Consider the following 19211-nt stretch of genomic DNA (forward strand, 5'->3'; position numbering starts at 1 on the left):
AATAATCCAAGAAGGATTGGGTATCATTCTGCGAATAACCCTTCGGTCTTCTTCGAGTCTGTTCAATAGCCTCCTGCTTAATTCTGGAGCAGCCAATTGGCTTCATCCCCAATCAGTTGTCTGTAGCGTTCCCAAGAGAAGGAGCCGCTTATCTGCCTTCCCCAGTTTGAGTTTGCAGCGTGAGAAAGCGGGGCTCGCGAGCACCTGCCTTTTAGTCACCCCGGACGTGAGGATGTCCCCAGATTACATCTTCTCAGCTGTTTGCAAAACAGCGTTGGGAGGAGCGCAAACCCTGAATTACACACAGCCTCGGCTGTCTCTTTAAATGCTGGGTCTGAGCGCTGGAGAGGGGAGGGATCGGCTCTGGAGTGCGTGAAATTCCTGGGCTTCTCTGACAGTCTCAGGCAGAGAGCTGTGCTCTATGCATCTCTCTTTGCACGCAACTCAACGGAGAGGGGGGTGAGGCGCGCCAAGCCTTCCCTCTCGCCTCTCTGCCTGCATCCCGGTTTCCCAAGCCCGTTTCAGAGTCCGCGCTTTTTGGCATTTCCAACACCCTCCCGCCTTTCCTTTCTCCCCCTCCCGCACTTTCGCAGAGAGACGCCCTGGATTCTTATAGCCCCAAAGAGGAAACAAACAAAGAGTTGATTAAACAAGCCTAATCGCTTCTCAACTACAAAGGTAAGACTTTTGGGGGGAAGGGGGAGAAAGAGACGATATCCAGGATGGAATACAATGCCCCCCCCAACAGGCAGATATTTCAGCGCGCCCACTAGAAAGATTCCCCACTTTGGAAGCGGTTAGGCGCTAGAAGTTCTCACAGATAGAGCTGAAGAATCGAGTGGGTCAAATCGCCAATACTTCAGTGATTGATTATGATTGACAAGGTTTTGTTAAGTTGTTTTTTTCCCCTTGTCCCTCATATATGATCTTTCTCTTCTCATCCTTGGAAAGTAATTTTCTTTTTGGTGTGTCTGTGAAAACTGCATATCTCTTTCAAAGACCTTTTTTTTAAAGGTGACAAGCACAAACTCCAAGCCTTGATAAATACCTTTAAACTTAATTCAGTTTCATGAGCACTTAACTGAAAAAAAAATTATTTGGAAAAGAGACAGTACGAGGTTAAACTGTGACAGGGATCTGTTTAAAAAGCCAATATATCTTATAAGAATATTGGGGGTTTTTTAGGTCCCCCCTTCCCCTCCGCTAGCATTTTTAAGCATGAGGAAAAGGGAGGAAGATGTGAAGGTTCTCCCCCCCCCCAGTACTTTGGATCTATTACAAGAACCTTCCTTCCCGCCTTCCATTTGTTTATATTAATGATTTAGTATCCCTCTTTGCCTGAAAACTTCGACTACCAGCAACTGCTGTGAGCTTCTAGGCAAGGAGTGACCTTAAAGATTGGTTTGATGATTTCTTAACGCAAAATAAATAAATAAAATTTCTGTGCGAAACACCCAGTTTTTTCTCACCCCCACAACTGAAATCTTTTAATTATTTTCCAGTTTTAAATCATGAAGGACATGAAGGTGTAATTCCCTTTCCAAAGGGTTCCTGCTCTAGTGCTCTGCAAGTGTCATGGTCTTTTGTTGACTTTTACATTTTATTTGGCTTTTTTTATGATGAGGAAAACAAAATCTCTGAAATTATTTGCCTCTGTTGTTAAAAAAACAAACAAAAACAAAACACATTTTACCAGAACTGTTATTTTATTTTATTTTTGACAATTTTGATTAAAATAAATTAAATAAAGAATAGGGCAGGTAAACCAAAGGCAAAAGAACGAAGGAGATTAAAAATCCCCATGAAATCATTTTCAAAATGCCAGTTTTTTCATAACTGACTATCATCCCTTATTTCCTCTTTGGCCTGGGTATTCAGAATTTTGTTGAAAATAGACCCCCCCCAAAAAAGCCCAATTCATTTTTATTCTTCTTCAGTTCTAGCCTGAGATTTTTCAAGTGCTGAATGCTCAGACCTCCAAGAAAGACATTTTCCCCCATGACCGCTAACCAGTATTTGTGCCGTGGTATATTTTGGGTATATTTGCGGGGGTGAACTCCTAACTAGTCTAGCGAAAAGTCAGAGAGAGAGAGAGAATGATGATATCTGGGTGGAGAAAAGAAGGGGCCAAGGAGAGCTTGTCTTGCTCACCATATAGAATCGGCCATTAAATGTACCATGAGACGTCGGGGAGTTGCAGCTCTCATTTTAAGTTAAAATGGTCCATAGCATTAAGTTTGATAAGTTTATCTAAAGGCTGGTGACAATCTTTTAAAAATTTTTTTGTGGGAGGTGATGGTTACCATCTTAATTTGCTGCCTTTCTATGTGTACGTGCTTTTGAGCACCATTATTGTGGGCATCAGTGGAATTATTTTTCAAAATCCTCCCCGATGCAAAGCACCCTGACTTGTGGGAAAGGGGAGATGTCTGGGTGTTTTACCTAAGAAGACCAAAATCTCAGTGATGGTGAAAGCAACCAGGACTGTATTAATTGGTTTGATGAAATATAAATGGAGTCCTGGTCGATGAGGTTTCTCTTTGTGGAGCATTCGGGGATCTATTGGTGGAGTATAGTTTGGGAGAAAAATGGGTATTTCTTATCATCCTTTCTGTAACAAAAAAAGGAGATGGAAGGAAAAGAGATGTCTGGAAAAATGGCATGTCAATAAATAAATAGATTAAAATTTGAGGCCCCCACAGTGGATTTCATCATCCTGGTGATGATGGCTTCTTGATGGAGCCGATACCCGATGATATCACCATTCTCCATGGCTTTACCCTGGCCTCATTTTACACTGCGTTTCCACTGAACATGTTGGTGTGCTGCTGCTTATATAAGGGCAAGAACGAATTCAAGCGGATTAGTGCTTGGGATTTTGAGATCAGCTATCCAGATGGAGTTGTGGATTTTGTTGTAAAACAACAAAAACAAAAAAATGTTGTTTTTGGTAAATTTTATTTATGACTGTCGTTCTTGATGGGTGGGGAAAGGGTAGGAAAAAATGGGAGGGAATCAAAATCATAGTGCGTGCTGTGGGAGATTGAGGTGATGCGGGGAGCTGCTTGCTTGAATAATGTCTGATATGTCCTTTTTTTTTAAATAGCCACCATTATCTCTAAAAACACATTATTCTTTAGGCCAGAGCTAAAAAAGAAATAATGGGAGGGGATATCTTTAGTGAGGGGTTTTGATCTGCGAGTCATTAGACCCACTGCTGCAAAACCAAGATACAGAAATCTATCTGCACTAATGCTGGGCAGCGGAAGCTGGAGAGAAAAGAAGGTACTTTAAATGGGGAGGTGGGTGGGTGGGTGGAGGGCTGGACTGTAATTTTTTGGATTAGAAGGTCAATGCTGTATGTTCTTTATAACCCCCTCCTCATTTTCTGCCATTTCTTCCCATTTTTCTGTCCACACACCCTTTCTCCTCCTTTCCCCTCCCCCACCCCTTCCCCGGTAGGCTTTTCGGCTCTTGACGAGAAAATTCTGTATTACCTCTTGATGGCTCTGCGGCTTTTTTGGGGTGTGTGCGCGTGTGTTTATTACAACAGTAACACAATGACCTTTGCTTCATGTCCCACATATCTAGGCTCCCAGTACATGTGTGGATCATGGTTCATAGTGACATTTGCACAATAGGCCATGGTTTTAATTCTGCACCCTCTCCTTTTAAGATTATATATACATGTTGGGTTGCGAGGAGGGCCAATAGGTGTTGGTCAGGGATAGAAAATACAGCAAATGCTAAGTGCACATATGCACACTTTGCCGCCTGCTCTTCCTCCTCTGTTTGTCTGGGCATGTTGTATTGTGTATCATACAATTTGTATGTTGAAAAGGAGGGTATGTAGCAAAGGCGGAATGAAGCTGGATAGGAGAAGTGCTCTCTCTCTCTCTCTCTCTCTCTCTCTTTGTGTTGTGGTGGAATGGACTCAATGATGGGTAATAACGCCTGGTGATAATGATTCAGTTTAATCATCCATGAAATACATGCTTGCGACATATTGGAATAAAGGTTACTCTAGGGAGCTGTGGATGAGCAAGGCATGCTCTGGGCAGCCTGCAACACTGGAGAATATATGACATGCATACAGGCACCCAAGACTGACCTCTCTCTTCACAAAGGCCAGATGTATGTGTCCAAGGTGGATGGCATTGCAATACAAAGGGAGAGGGATGTGTGAGTTATGTCACAGCCAGGACTGAGCCAGAAAGTCTCCAGGTCTGTCCTCATGGGCTATCCCTCCTGATACTTCCTCCCAAGCTTCTCCGTGCTTCTGATGAGACCAAACATGAATGTCATCGTTCTTATGCACTTCTGTGCTGAAGGCTGCATACTCATGAGACTTGGAGGCAGCGAATCATGGGCAATTTGTGTGTGTGTGTGTGTGTGTGTGTGTGTAGCAGGAGGGTGGAGAAGAAAGTAACCTCTCAGTGTTAACAATGCGCGCGAGAGACAGAAACGGCTTTTTCTGGTCTCGAGAAAGCACAACAACCTCCCTCTGGTTACGCCTTATCTTTTATTTTATTTTTTAAAAACTGCTTTCTAGCCCTGCTGAGGTTGTGTGGGTGCATTTTTGCTAGGCAATGAGCTGAGAGAATACATGCAGGTGTGGGGAAAGGCATAGGAGCAAAGGAAGTCTGGGCACTAAGGGCTGACAAATGTCTTGACCCTTGAGATCCATTTTTCCCTTCATCAGGAGGCCTTCCTCCCCACACCTTAAAACAAACCTATTTTCTTGTTGCGATCAGATGGGTGTGTTATGGTGCAGTTAGCGAAGCTGGTGGAAAGAAATGTTCTCTAATGGCTTCCATCTTCTCGGCAGGCAGTTCTCCCTTGTTTTTTGAATGTGGGCGAATTTGGCTGCAGTGTTCAAAGGTCTCCATATTTTCTCCTTTATGAGATGGTAACAAAAATGAACTGAATAAGGCGCTTGTACTGTGATGTTCTCATCTGCTATTGCTTTTCCTTGCTTTCCTTTTCTGAGCTGACCTTGAGGAATTCTAGCAAATGAGAACCATAGAAACTGAGGTGCGAGACTTCCAGAGTATCTGATTTGCATGGTCTTTATAGACAGATACTGGGAAATGACAAAATTCCTTGTTTTTTTGCTGCTCAGATGTGTCTGGGTTGAACCTTTTAGACCTGAGCTGACAAAGTTTATTCTCTCGAGCCAATTTAGTAACTGGGTGGGCATGTTGCAGCTCTCACCAAGGTTGTATTGGATAGTGCAATGACTGGCTAAGCAACAGGCAGGGGGTGCTACGCCTGTTAAATTGAAACTCCCATCCTGGGATGGACTGTTCTGGGCAATAATATCAGCCTCTTGAGTTTATATTATTTCTTCCAATATTCATGATAGTTATTTTGTACTCTCCATGGAACAGAGATTGAACAGTAAGCTTTTTGGGGATGTGGGAAATGTCAAAAAATTATCCTGCAGCTTAAAAGTCTCCTGGAAGCCTTAAAAAGTTGTATCTCTCTCTCTCTCTGTTTCAGAGCTGTCTAGCATTTAGACACAAAATAGAGAAACACTTCTTGGGTTTTATGTACATTGCATAGCTGCTTGATGAAAGATTCTCACCCCTTGAACATAGTGATTCCAATATGAAAATAAAAATTTGTAAAAATTCTGCTTGGCCTGAATAATTTTCAAGGCATTTTAAAGTTTGGCAGAGTAGTAGGTTCAGAATTCTCAGTGGTCTGCTCCACCCCTGTACTTGAATGAACCCAATTTTATTGTGAGACTGGAGCTTAGGTCTCTTGGTCCTTTTAGCTTTTGGCTAGTTTTGAGATTATTGCTGGATATTATCCCCTTGGTTAAAATCATATGGCATGAAGGAAACCCCGTTAAAACGAATGGGACTTTCTTCTGAATAATAGGTTTCAGATTGGAGTGTATGTCATTAAATGCCAATAACTGAGTTTGTTCCTACTCTTTTGGATTAGGGGTGGGGAACCTACAACCTGCAGATGTTGCTTGACTACAAATCCCATCAGCCTCAGCCAGCACTGTCAATGGTCACAGGTTCCCCATCCCTGATTTAAATATAGTTTTGACCACCAGATGATTTAAGTCCTCCACTGGCTCTTTTCACGTAAGATATAACAACAGCAATAGCCAGAAAGGAGATTCCCGGTCATTTTACTACTATGATTGAAAGTCATAAGTAATTGTTCCTCCTCCTTGATTCCTGCAGAATCATAGTTTTGGTCTGCTTGTTTGTGCCACCTCACAGGGTCTGTAGTTTGCCTGTATTCCGTTCCTTCCCTCTCTCTGTGTGTGCGCCTTAGTACAGCAAGTTATTTCTCCTTCTTAGTGTTTTCTCTTCCCCCTGGCAAACAGCTCTGCACAGTCTACTATACTTCTAGGCATATGTTGGTGGAAGTTGGCAGAAGCAGGAGATGCTGTACCAGAGTGCAGGGAACACCAGATCCAAAACAGTCAAGGTGACAAACTTGTGAATTCAAACCCATACACCTATATGTGCTTAGTCATATTTAATCAGCAAAAAGAAGTTGCTGGAAGTATCTTGGGATCATCCCTAATGCAGAAAGATGAGGGACTTTAAAAAAGTAACTCAAAGATTGCTGCTCCTAGGATCTCGGTGATAACAACGTAATATTTCTCTTTCTAGTTAGTTTGACATGGAAGAGGCTTTTGCGGCTAAGCCTTGATCTGAAGGAGTATTTGTTATCAATGTGGTGAGTGGGTTTGGCAGACAAGTGCTTTCTCCTTTTTGGTGCTTCATATTATTTTTTTGTTCCAAGTCGGAAGTGCCCCCTATTCCACTTACCCTCTTTGAAAATCACTTGCCTTTTGAAAATCCACCACAACATAATTTCTGTCGACTGGCTGAGCTCCTGAGAGCTGATCTGTGTGGTCAAGGCAATCATGCAATAAGACTTGCTGGGACGCATCACTTTAGACTGCCAATGGGGGATGGCATAGTTACATGCTGCCCTTCAAATAAATACTTGATATTTAGAAAACAAGCGTGTTGAAGAAAACCGTTCTGGCCTGTCATCTTTCTGCTGTGCCAATTGTTGGTATGCAGCTTTTTTTAAATGACGGAATATTCAGATATGCAGTTCCCCACCTGAACTAGTACAGTCCCAGCAGAGCTATATCAGGTGATTGTTCTGAATTTGTGTAGGTTGGCTTTAATAGGATGGGTTAATGAAACTCTGTTATCTTATGTGGAGAATGGAAAGGGATTCTGAATTAGTCCTGAATGCTATTAGGGCATATAAACTGTATGGTGAATATACTTTTTCTAGTGGCCTTGAATCCCATTCCTTTGCAATCCGTGTTGTAGATCTGTGTCCTGTCTATTACCCAAACGCTGCCTCTTGCTGCTGCAACTGTGGGTGTTTCCCGACTGTCACTATTTTGGGGTGGGTTTCAATCACATACTAGTAAATTCAGGTCTCCCTGTTATAGTGGATTGAGAGGTCTTGCACAGCAAACCCGCTTCCCCCAAAGATCAGACTTATAAGGAAAGTGATGGGAAGATGCACTGGAAAGTGAGGGGTAACACCTACTTTGACACAGCATCATATAGCCTCCCTTCGAACAAATCAGGATGAAGGCTTAATAAACAGGTTGTCTGGAAGAGCACCCTATTTCTGGGATGGTTAATTATGGAATGTAGTTAGCATCTGACAGTTGGTTCCGCTTAGAGGGCTGACACCTAGTGCAAATGCCACATTTGTCTAGTAGGTAAGCTGGCTCTAGAACAATGGGTGCTTGCTGGAAAAAAAAACAGAGCCAGTGTGGTGTAGTGGTTAAGGTGTTGCTAGGGAGAGAAGATTACAGGAGAATGGGATGCTGCCTTTGTAGACGGTACCGTGAACTAAGATGAGGCATAGATAATGCCATAGTAAGGTCATATCGCCACCTATAAACTTTGCAGATCAATCATTTATACTTCTGTGATGTTCAAGCAGGCTGCAGTACCTAGGTCATTTCTTCTGGATGCTGTGTAAAAACTGTCAACACTTATGGCATCTGCCCTGTCCTCCTCCCAACTCCCATGAGATATCTAGGGTGTACCAGCTCAGGCAATGTACAATGTCACTGAGGCAACAGGGCTGCATCCACCTTTTAGCCTTGGCTGAGCTGCCTCCTTCTCTGTATGTTGTTGTGGCTGGTTGTGTCTTCCTTTGCTTCCTCTGAGTAGCGGGGGCTTGACCACCATATCAGGGGAGGGAAATTCTATCCTTTTCTCAAGTCTCCCATTTCTTGGTAGTGACAGGGATCAGCCTAAGAAACCTGCATGCATGCTGTTCCCCAATGGCAGCTCAAATTTTCCCTTGTTTTTTCTTTTTAGAAATGGGAATAGACTTTCTGGTCCCCACAGTCTTGTATATATGCTGTGCCCAGATGGTGGTGTTGCAGCTCGGCTCCTGTCCTTCTCTGGATCACTTTCCAGTGTCCTTGATGAGAAGGGAAGGCTCATTCTGGAATGCAATTTGCTTGTGTCACTTCTGGCTTTCCTACTGTCATCCATCATATTACAGGAGCTAATTAACACCAGGAGCCTCTGATCCCAGGAACAAAGTGGTGGGTTCTCTGAGTCTCATGGAAGACACTGGTTTCTCATCCGGTAACTAGCACTGTCTGATATAGTGCAACAATTGAAGAAAGGCCCTCCATTTTGCCACCTGCACCAGGATGAGGGTGCATTTTCAGTTTGGTAGGGAGGGGCTTTCAACTTCCAGAATCATTCCTTGTAATGCCCTTGTTGCTGCTGCAGAATTTCCTACATCCAAAGAACATTTCAGCAGCAGGATGTCAGCTGAGGAGCGGACTAGAATCACAGTTGGTGAGAAATGAGTGTAATTTGGGAGCCTACCATAACCCAGGCATGCACAATTTGCACCAGGCCAAACTCATCCCACTAGCCATACTTGGCAGCCTACCTTGATCTAACCTATTTCTGATACCACCCTGGGACATAAAAAAAGGGAGGGGAGTTTATCAAGCCCTTAGTGGGTCACCATTCTTCGACGGTGGGTCACATATTCCTTGGTGAGATGCAGGTTGTCAGGCCTGTGTAAATCCTTGTGTTGGTGTCTGGAGGGCAGTTCCTTCTGGCCCCAGAAAGGGGGTGATAGAGTCCAAGTTCTAGGCCCTCCAGAGGAAGGGAATAAAAGGAGCTGCAGATTGGAGCTGGCTGATGGCAAATATGCCAGTCTATATAAGCAGCCCTTTTTATCCGAAGGCTCACCTGCACTGGTGAACTTGGTGATAAAAGTCCAGGTTTCAGGCTCTTCTCTTAAGAGGAAGGGTGCCAAAGGACTTGAAAATGCTTTGGACATGTTTACAAGAAATAGCAAGGGTATGCCACTCATTGAATGGAACTTGGCAGTTTGGAAAGCATAATGGGATAATACTGTTTGTTTGAATAGGTTTGATATAGTAGATGTTGTATTCTTGGACTTTCAAAAAGCTTTTGATAAAGTCTCTCCCCAGGGCTGGTTCTAAAGGGCGGCCAGGTGGGGCACTGGCCTGAGGGCCCCTGAGGCTACAGGGGCCCCTGAGGGGCCCCTCTGCTCCCCTGCCGCTGATTGCATGGCGAGAGCTTTGGAGCATCCGCCATTCCCTTGCTTAACCTACCTTGTTCTGCGGTTGCACACGCAGCGCTGCCCTTAACGAAGATGGTGGCCGGGGTTTCCCTAAGGGGCTGAAGCCTCTGCCGCCATCTTGGCTGATGGCATGCATGCATGCTGCGCCATCCAATAAAGGTGAATGGTGGGAGATTCAAGGCAGCCAAAAAGAAGCATTCTTCACACAACTCATAGTCTTACTATAGAATTTGCTGCCACAAGATGTGGTGACAGCCACCAACTTTGCTTTAAAGAGGGATTAGGCAAATAAATGGCAGATAACACAATTAGTGGCTACATGTCATGATGGCTATATGCTCACTTGGGGTTCAGAGGCAGGATGACTGTGAATTACTCACTGCCCCCTGCCCCCGATATATCCTTGTTTGTGGGTTTCTGTTTCTGTTTGTGGGTTTGTTTTATGCGTCTGGTGGGCCATTTTGTGAAATGGGTGTTGGACTAGATAGGCCTTTGGGTTGATCTAGCAGGGCTCTTCTTACTTTGATTCCTTCCATTGCCCCTGTAAAATCTACTGTACTGTAGCTCAATGGTGGAGCATCAGCCTTGCACAGAGAAGGTTGCAGATACAATCCTTGGCATCTCCAGGTAGGACTGGGAAACACGTCCTGCCTGAAGCCCTGAAGCAGTGGTGCCAGTCAGTACTGAGCTAGATGGACCAATGGCCTGACTCTGTATAAGGCAGCTTCCTATGTTCTCATTGTGAGATTTTACCTCTCTGTGATGCACCTGTCTTCTGCTGCTTCTGTGGACCTGGCCCTAGCTGCAATGGGACAGACTGATTTGTGGCGCTGTGATCTGTGAATCTGTTATAACTAGCACATACAAAGATTGCTAGAACCCACTTATATATAACCGGACAGCCCTTTCAGAGCAAGTGATATACCTTTGTAGAAACATCTTATGAACTAAGTCTTCACATGACTAAAAATATGAACAATCAGCAGAAGCTTTAAACTTGCAGTATAGATTCCATCAGTTATTGGAGAGAGGTGTCATCCCACTGGCCCAAGGTACCTTTGTTGCCTTGAGTAGAAAACTGAAATGACACCCCGGCACAATAAAATATAATAATATATGAAATAATTGATATGTTGTTGCTTATTGGTGCCCAAAATCTGCTGCCTTAGGTGGCTTGCCTTGTTCTGATGGGTGGTAGGGTCAGCCCTGTTTTATCTTTTGCAAACCAAATGTAGTCAAGTGGCTTTCTTCTGCTCTGCCATTAGGCAGAGTGAAGCAGCCTGCCTCAGGCAGCAGCTTTGGGCACCATTAAGAGGAATAGCACCTCCTCCAATCTCAAACGTCTGTTTTGGAAGCTGTGTCTATAGCAGCACTTCTGCTGCTTCTTATTATATTGTTGTCCTGGAAATAATTTTCATACTTTTCCTGGAAATTTGCTTCCTCCGCCTCCTGAAATGGAATACTATTTTTATTTTTGTTAATGCATGAGTTTGCCTGCTTGTTGCATCCATATCCAAACCATTAATTTGTGTAAAAAGGGGAGTTTGTAAAGGAAAACAAGTCTGAGGATTGCAAAATGACTTAGTTTTTAACTTCTGTTGGAAGGCTGAATTGAACAAAGATGCACATTTCCAAGGGAAAGGTTCTCATAGAGAAGAGAGAAAGAACAGGACAATGACAAGGAAAATACTGTGCAAGCTTCTGGTCCTTGCCAATTGTGGGGAAAAAACCCTTGTATAGTTGTAATGAGGTAGATAAGGCATTATGGGGGATAGTACAAACTGTTCTGAAATGTGAGAAACCGTGTAGACTACATCCTTTCCTCATGCAGTGTTGACAGCAGGTTTCTTGAAGGGGGGAAGTGGATTTAGATAGATCCTAAGAGTGCAATTCTGCAAATGTATAAGGTGACTCTCCGTGGTGCAGAGTGGTAAGTGGCGGTAACGCAGCCGAAGCTCTGCTCACGGCCGGAGTTCAATTCCAACGGAAGGAGGAAGTCAAAAGTCCGGTAAAAGGGGTCAAGGTCCACTCAGCCTTCCATTCATCCGTGGTCGGTAAAATGAGTACCCGGCATACGCTGGGGGGTAAAGAAAGGCTGGGGACGGAACTGGCAATCCCACCCCATATATATGGTCTGCCTAGTAATCGTCACAAGACTTCACCCTAAGAGTCGGAAACGACTCGCACTATAAGTGCGGGGACACCTTTACCTTTTTACCTTCCGAGGCATTTTAATTTTTTGTTAATGATTGTAATGTTTGTAATTTGATTTTAGCCTTTGCTGTTTTTAGATTGTGAAATTTGATTTTAGACTGATGTTTTTGTATTATATTGTATTTTATTGTATCTATGTTCACCGGCCGGAGAGCTATTGCTAGTCGGGCGGTATATAAGTTTTAAAAATAAATAAATAATATAAGGTGACTCATGGAGTGTTCCATATGAGTGAGCAGAGCCTTCCCCAACCACAGAGCTAGGCATGCAACATTCAAGGCTAGCCCATTTGTTCCAAAACAGACTGCCAAGGATCTCAGGTGCCTCAGACTTGCTTGTATAAAGACGGGCTTTAGCTATCTGTGCTTCACTAATTTTCTGCTGCCACCAATTCACTCAGTATATTTTCAACATCCTCCTAGTACTGTGTAGGCATTAGGTGTAAGATGGAGACCAACACTAGAAACAGGAAAAACCTTAAACTAAGAGTGTAGGTTTATGAAAGGGATGTTTCCTTAAGGGTATACTGATACTTCTATTGGAGTCTTAAAGTTGCTTGCCAACAGTTTCCGAAGACTCAAGAGACACCATTGTTGACACCAGCCTCTTAGGGTAAAGACACACTTGCTGTTGTGCCAGTTCCAATGTGTCTTCATCTCTCTTTTTTGAAAATGGAGGCACATGTTGTTGTTATGTGCCTTCAAGTCAATTACAACTTAGAATCATAGAATCATAGAGTTGGAAGGGCGACCCTATGAATCAGTGACCTCCAGTAGCATCTGTCATAAACCACCCTGTTCAGATCTTGTAAGTCCAGGTCTGTGGCTTCCATTATGGCATCAACCCATCTCTTGTTTGGCCTTCCTCTTTTTCTACTCCCTTCTGTTTTTCCCAGCATTATTCTCTTTTCTAGTGAATCATGTCTTCTCATGATGTGTCCAAAGTATGATAACCTCAGTTTCATCATTTTAGCTTCTAGTGATAGGGGGCACATGACACCAATCAAATTCCGCCCTGTTTTATTCTAAAATCCTGGTCAGATCAGCTTGACAGCATTTTTAAAAAATTCAGCTTCAGGCAGATTTCACAACTGATTGGTAGATCAACCCGTTCCTTTTCCGGGTGTGGCCGATGGAAACACTTTGCTGTAGACTCAATTAGAGACAGTGATTGGCCTAACACTTTGCTGTGTCTGGTCTGAGGGCCTGAAATCAGCAATGGGGAAGGGAGGTGTGGCAGAGTCGTTTCAAAACACAGCAGGAAAAACCATTCTCTCTGCTTTTGAAGTAATTAGTGTGCCCACAGCCTAAGTGGCTTTTACTTCAGGCCAATTTCCCGAAACCTGCATCCCAGCCAATACTCCCACAACCCAGTCCAATTACTGGGGACAACCTGCCTCTGTACCCCAAAGCTCCTCTGGTTGTACTCCCGGCTACTTAGTTAAAACCCACGTGTCAGGTGTGGGTTTATCAGGTGTTTCTTCTGGTAAGACTTTTTCTTAGGGCAGCCTCTCAGACCAGCGTAGTCTCCAGCTCCCTTATCCTGATTGTCCCCAGAAAACTATTAACAATATCCAGGGTCTTAATCTGCAGGCCTCAATTTTTTCCTCAGCTATTCTCTGGTCTTCTTCCTCATACTACTCTCATGAACCAGTTCCCTATCTCTTCAACTCCCAACTCTCCTAATGGACTTCAACCACTCCCAACTGATTCTCCTCACTGACAGTTAACTCCCTACTGACTGGAACTTCCAGCCAATCGGAGTCTGCTGTCACCCAGACCAATCAGAATGAATTTACCTGATTCAGGCCCCATCTGAGAACCTGTCACCAAGCAGCCACTGCTAAGCATGCTTGTAATGATGTAACATGACGGTCTCATGACAGTCACAGAATATATTTTGTTCTAAATACAACCCAAACAGATATATATACAGCATTTCTCCACACAGACAACTTTGTATTTTCCCCTAATAAACATCCACGAACATGTTCTTCAGGCCCCCAAATGCAGCTCTTTTCCCAGGAGCAGTATGCATACTGTGCAGTGTCTGTTATACTAACAATGAACTCATTCTGAGTGTGGATTCTTATGTAGCCACTACTGCCCCACCCATGCTCAAGAGGCAGCTATCAGTAGGCTTGGGGGGAGCCCAAGTTTGGCAGAAGTAGAAAAAAAAAGAAAGAAAAGAAACCTGAGAGAAAAAAGTAAGGAGGTGAGCCCTCTCAAAATGTCCTATGTTATGTTACAGTTTATTTCTGTGCTGCCTTTTGGCCAAAATGGCTCTCAAGGCGGCCCACAAAAAATAAACACAAATGCACATCAGAAAAGAACAATACAGTTTACAAAAATTTAAATAACAAAATATTAACATTGTTAAAAAAGCAACACCAACATCTTTCAATAACAATACAATAACAATGAAGACAGTATGTTCAGTGGCCATGGAATGCTAAGTGCGTCATGATGGAAAACTGTACCACTGAATGGAGTGTCCTGGTATAGCGCCTGTTTGGTTGGATGGCTGGAACCCTATATAGGAACACTCCAAATTGCAGTGTTTGGTTGCAGGTCCCACTTGTTACACTTACACTATCTACATCTGTTTCCGGGCTTTTCATACCATAAAGTCCAAGAAGGTAACACTTGTTTTGTGAGCAACCTGCAAGGCTTGGAAAGCCAAGCTTCTGGTTCTGTTTCGAAGACTGCATAACTCAAGACCAATCTCTTTCTTCTTTTTGTGTGCCCATTTGTTACGTGGGTGAGGTGACTGTTGTTGTTATGTGAAGCAAGCTGAGCTCTTTTGATGGATGGCCCTGCATAAGGAGTAGGCCTGAGGTTGATTGGATTCTTTCACACACACTCCCAACCAGTATGTGTCTGTGATCTCAAAGTGTGCCCGCTCAAATCCAATTTGATTTTGGAAAATATACTGTAGTTCATTTATAGTTATCAAGTGCTTTTTATGATGGTCTGTGCATACTGGTTTCAAATAAAGTTAACTGACGAATTACAGTGGGAGGCTGCTCCTAAGGTTACATATCTCCAACTGTGTTTTTAAAATACATATAGGAAAATAGCCACAACATATTTGTATTTTCATAATGATCCAATGCTAGTATAAAGTTGATAATAACAGCTAGACCTTCAACAGAACGTAGCAGTATGAAGTGCTACTTTTCAGGATTTCAACAAATCCATTCCATCCCAACAGAAAGTCAGCATTCCATGAGCACTCTGCATGCTCAGTCCTTATTGGGCTATTGTGTATGGGGAGTTCCCCCCTCTTAGTATTTTTCACACTCTGGCAAAGTTTGAGATTCCCTTAAACCTGCTTATATCTAGTAGCTCCATTTTGACCTCATAAGTAACAGCACTCGCAGCATAGGAATTCTGTGAAGCACCAGAGATCATATCGCAAACATACGTTGAATAATGGAACGGACCAAGGAATTTCAGAAGAAAATCACCCTGTGCTTTATAGATTATAGCAAAGCCTTTGACTGTGTAGATCTTGAATAACTATGAAATGCTTTAAAAGAAATGGGGGTGCCACAGCATCTGATTGTCCTGATGAACAACCTATACTCTGGACAAGAGGCTACTGTAAGGACAGAATATGGAGAAACCGATTGGTACCCATCGGAAAGGGTGTGAGACAGGGATACATTTTATCACCCTAGTTGTTTAATCTATAAGCAGAGCATACGGAAAGCAGGATTGGACCAAGATGAAGGAGGTGTGAAAATAGTTGGGAGAAATATCAATAATTTAAGATAAGCAGATGATACCATACTACTAGCAGAAAATAGTAATTATTTGAAACACATGCTGATTTATTTATTTATTACATTTACATAACCGATTACAGCAATTAAAAACATTAAAAACAAATATAAAAAATTTAAAACACAAAAAACAATTTAAAAACAATTAAAAAAAATAAAAACATTTAAAAACATGCTGATGAAAGTTAAGAGGAAAGCACAAAAGCAGTGCTGCAGCTGAATGTCAAAAAGACTATAGTAATGGCAACAGAAGATTTATGTAACTTTAAAGTTGACAATGAGGACATTGAACTTGTCAAGGATCAATACCTCGGCACAGTCATTACCAAAATGGAGACAATAGTCAAGAAATCAGACGAAGGCTGGGACTGGGGAGGGCAGCTATGAGAGAACTAGAAAAGGTCCTCAGATGCAAAGATGTGTCACTGAACACTAAAGTCAGGATCATTCAGGCCATGGTACTCCTGATGTCTATGTATGGATGTGAAAGTTGGACAGTGGAAAAAGCGGATAAGAGAAAAATTAACTCATTTGAAATGTGGTGCTGGAGGAGAGCTTTGCACATAGCATGGACTGCGAAAAAGACAAATAGCTGGGTGTTAGAACAAATTAAACCAGAACTGTCACTAGAAGCTAAAATGATGAAACTGAGGTTATCATACTTTGGACACATAATGAGAAGACATAATTCACTAGAAAAGCCAATAATGCTGGGAAAAACAGAAGGGAATAGAAAAAGAGGAAGGCCAAACAAGAGATGGATTGATTCCATAAAGGAAACCACAGACCTGAAATTACAAGATCTGAACAGGGTGGTTCATGATAGATGCTGTTGGAGGTCACTGATTCATAGGGTCGCCATAAGTTGTAATCTACTTGAAGGCACATAACAACTACAACAACAATAAAGCACAGGGTGATTTTCTTCTGAAATTCCTTGGTCCATTCCATTATCCAATGTATTTTTGCGATATGATCTCTTGTGCCTCTTCTCTTTCTAAATGCAGCTTGGACATCCGGCATTTCTCGCTCCGTATATGGGAAGAGCCTTTGTTGTAGAATCTTGAGCATTACTTTACTTGCATCGGATATTAAGGCAATAGTTTGGTAATTAGTGCATTCCTTGGGATCTCCTTTCTTTGGAATTGGGATGTATATATTGAAGGCTTCCAGTCTGTGGGCCTAGGTTGTTCAAATTGAAGCTAAGAGCATAGTTGGAGCTAGTGTGCAGGAAATCATGTGTTTTCCACCTATCAATACTAATATATGATATTACAGAAACGGTGGCTTTGTAGTTTATCTACATGCAGCAATTCAGATTTGTTTATCATGGTTATGAGAACTTGTGAGCCTCATTAAATCAGATTACAAGTCCATGTAGTCTAGCCATCCCTAACCTGGCACACTCTAGATATTTTGGACTACAATTCCCATCATCCCTGACCATTGGCCAACTGCCGTATGACTGATGGGAGTTGTGCTGCAAAATACCTGGAGGGCCCAGATTGGGGAAGGCTGATTTAGTTGGTTTCCAGTATTGGCCAGCCTGAGTCCTCTGGAAATATATAAATAGAACATGAAGCTACTTGTTTACATGTATATACAGGAATTTGGTCACATCTGAAAAAGTTCCTCAAGTTTAAAAAAGAAAACCAAGGTGGCCACACCCTTTTCCTTTCAAATCTTTGGCAGTTTCTTTTGTACAAGGTGAGATACAGAGTTCTCCCCTCCTGTTATTTCTTCACAACAACCCTGTGAGGTGGGTTAGGCTGAGAGCTGGTGATTGGCCCAACTTTACTGAGCTTTCTTGGTTGAGTCATAGTTCTTCCCAGTCCTAGTCTGACACTCTATCCCCTACAACAGGGGTTCTCAAACTGGTCCACAGACCACCAGCGGTCTACCAGCTTCATTCAGGTTGTGTGCAGCATGTCAGTGGATTTGTGGTTGAAGATGGGAGATGGCAAATCCATCACATTAAATATTCATACTGATTTTTCATTGTCTTTTACTGCTTCTTTTTTAATTTCTGGGGAATGTTAATTGTAAATATATATTAATTGTTAATATATAAGAAACACAGTTAAAATCATACAGCATCTGGCACAGTGCATTGCAATTGCTACAACAGGCAGAAAAATCATCAAGCTCTCTGCCAAGACCCAAGCAATCTTCAAGAGGCCCTTGAGGAAAAAAGTTTAGACATTGCATCCAGTTCTGGACACTGCACTTTAAGAATGATGCAGACAAACTGGAACAGGTTCAGAGGAGGGTGACAAGGATGAAAAGGGGACTGGAAACAAAGCCCTGTGAGGAGAGACTGAAAGACTTGGGTATGTTTAGCCTTCAGAAGAGGAGACTGAGGTGAGATATGATAGTGCTGTTCAGGTACTTGAAAGGTTGTCGCACAGAGGAGGGCCAGGATCTCTTCTTGATCATCCCAGAGTGCAGGACACAGAATAATGGCTCAAGTTACAGGAAGCCAGATTTTGACTGGACATAAGGAAAAACTTCCTAATTGTTAGAGTAGTATGACAATGGAACCCATTACATAGGGGGGTAGTGGGCTGGCCAACACTGGAGGCATTCAAGAGGCAGCTGGGCAGTCACCTTCTGGGTATGCTTTAACTTGGATTCCTGCATTGAGCAGGGGGTTGGACTTGATGGCCTTATAGGCCCCTTCCAACTCTGCTGTTCTATGATAACTAGTGCCCTATAACATGCTGGCATCTTTAGTTGGATCTCCAATCATTTTTATTTATTTTTTCTTACACTTTTCTCCTACCTTTTTTCCATCATGGAATGCGAGGCAGCTTACATGTGGTTCCCAGGTGGTCACACATCCAGGCACTGACCACCAGCCCTGCTTAGCTCTAACAAGATGATGGTCTCGTGCTTTCAGAGCACACCCTGGGACTAGTCAAACAAATGCATAAGCTAGTACAGTGTTTTCTTTTTGGGTCAGTTCTGTCTCCCAATGTGTCTCACCCTTCTGATTCTTGGAGAAATAAGCTGAAGTGCTAGATAACAGTTGGAAACTTTGTAAAAGTTTTTCTTTGTTCTTGATGCGTCCTGTCTTATTAGGCAGTTCTAATTAATGCACACATTGTTTGCAAGCCATTTCTTATATAATGCATTTTTGCAGGTTATTTCACATATATTCATTTTTATGCACACTTTCCCCTAACATAAGCATTTTTGTAAACACTGTGTAGTTGGTGAACTGCATCACAAAATTTGAATAAGTGCACAGTTTAGATGGCTGTGTTTAGGTTCTCATATTGTTCCGGAAAGTGCAAATTTGATATATTCTGCTTGAAATGTGAAATGAAACAGAATTCTCACCCATCCCCAACCTTAAGGCTTGTTTCTTTCTTCACTCTTCCATTCCTGCCCCATTCTCTCCTTCCAAGAAAAGTAAGGCGATGGTTTCCATCTGAGTGCTTTTCCATTGGCAAAAGAGAAGGCAAACTCCAAAGCTTTTCCTGCTCTTTCAGCCAACAGAGAGGCCCAATAAAAAGGCAGCACTTTTCCTACTTCGTTTTTCTGCCAAAGATGAGGGGCACAGAGCAACAGATCTGGAAGGTAAAGCAGTATTAATAGCCACTGACCTGCCATG

The 19211-nt window shown here is 42.7% G+C and overlaps 1 protein-coding gene across 1 annotated transcript in view; it reads left to right on the forward strand.

Moving 5' to 3' along the window:
- The first annotated feature begins 364 nt into the window (after positions 1-364).
- Positions 365-19211, forward strand: part of NRXN3 (neurexin 3) — a 1913991-nt gene continuing 1895144 nt past the window's right edge. The window contains exon 1 of the mRNA XM_061611873.1: positions 365-678. The gene's annotated coding sequence lies outside the window, so the exon portion shown is untranslated. The remainder of the gene's footprint in view (positions 679-19211) is intronic.

The sequence above is a fragment of the Rhineura floridana genome, chromosome 2 (genome assembly GCF_030035675.1).
Source record: "Rhineura floridana isolate rRhiFlo1 chromosome 2, rRhiFlo1.hap2, whole genome shotgun sequence".
Lineage (NCBI taxonomy): Eukaryota > Metazoa > Chordata > Lepidosauria > Squamata > Rhineuridae > Rhineura > Rhineura floridana.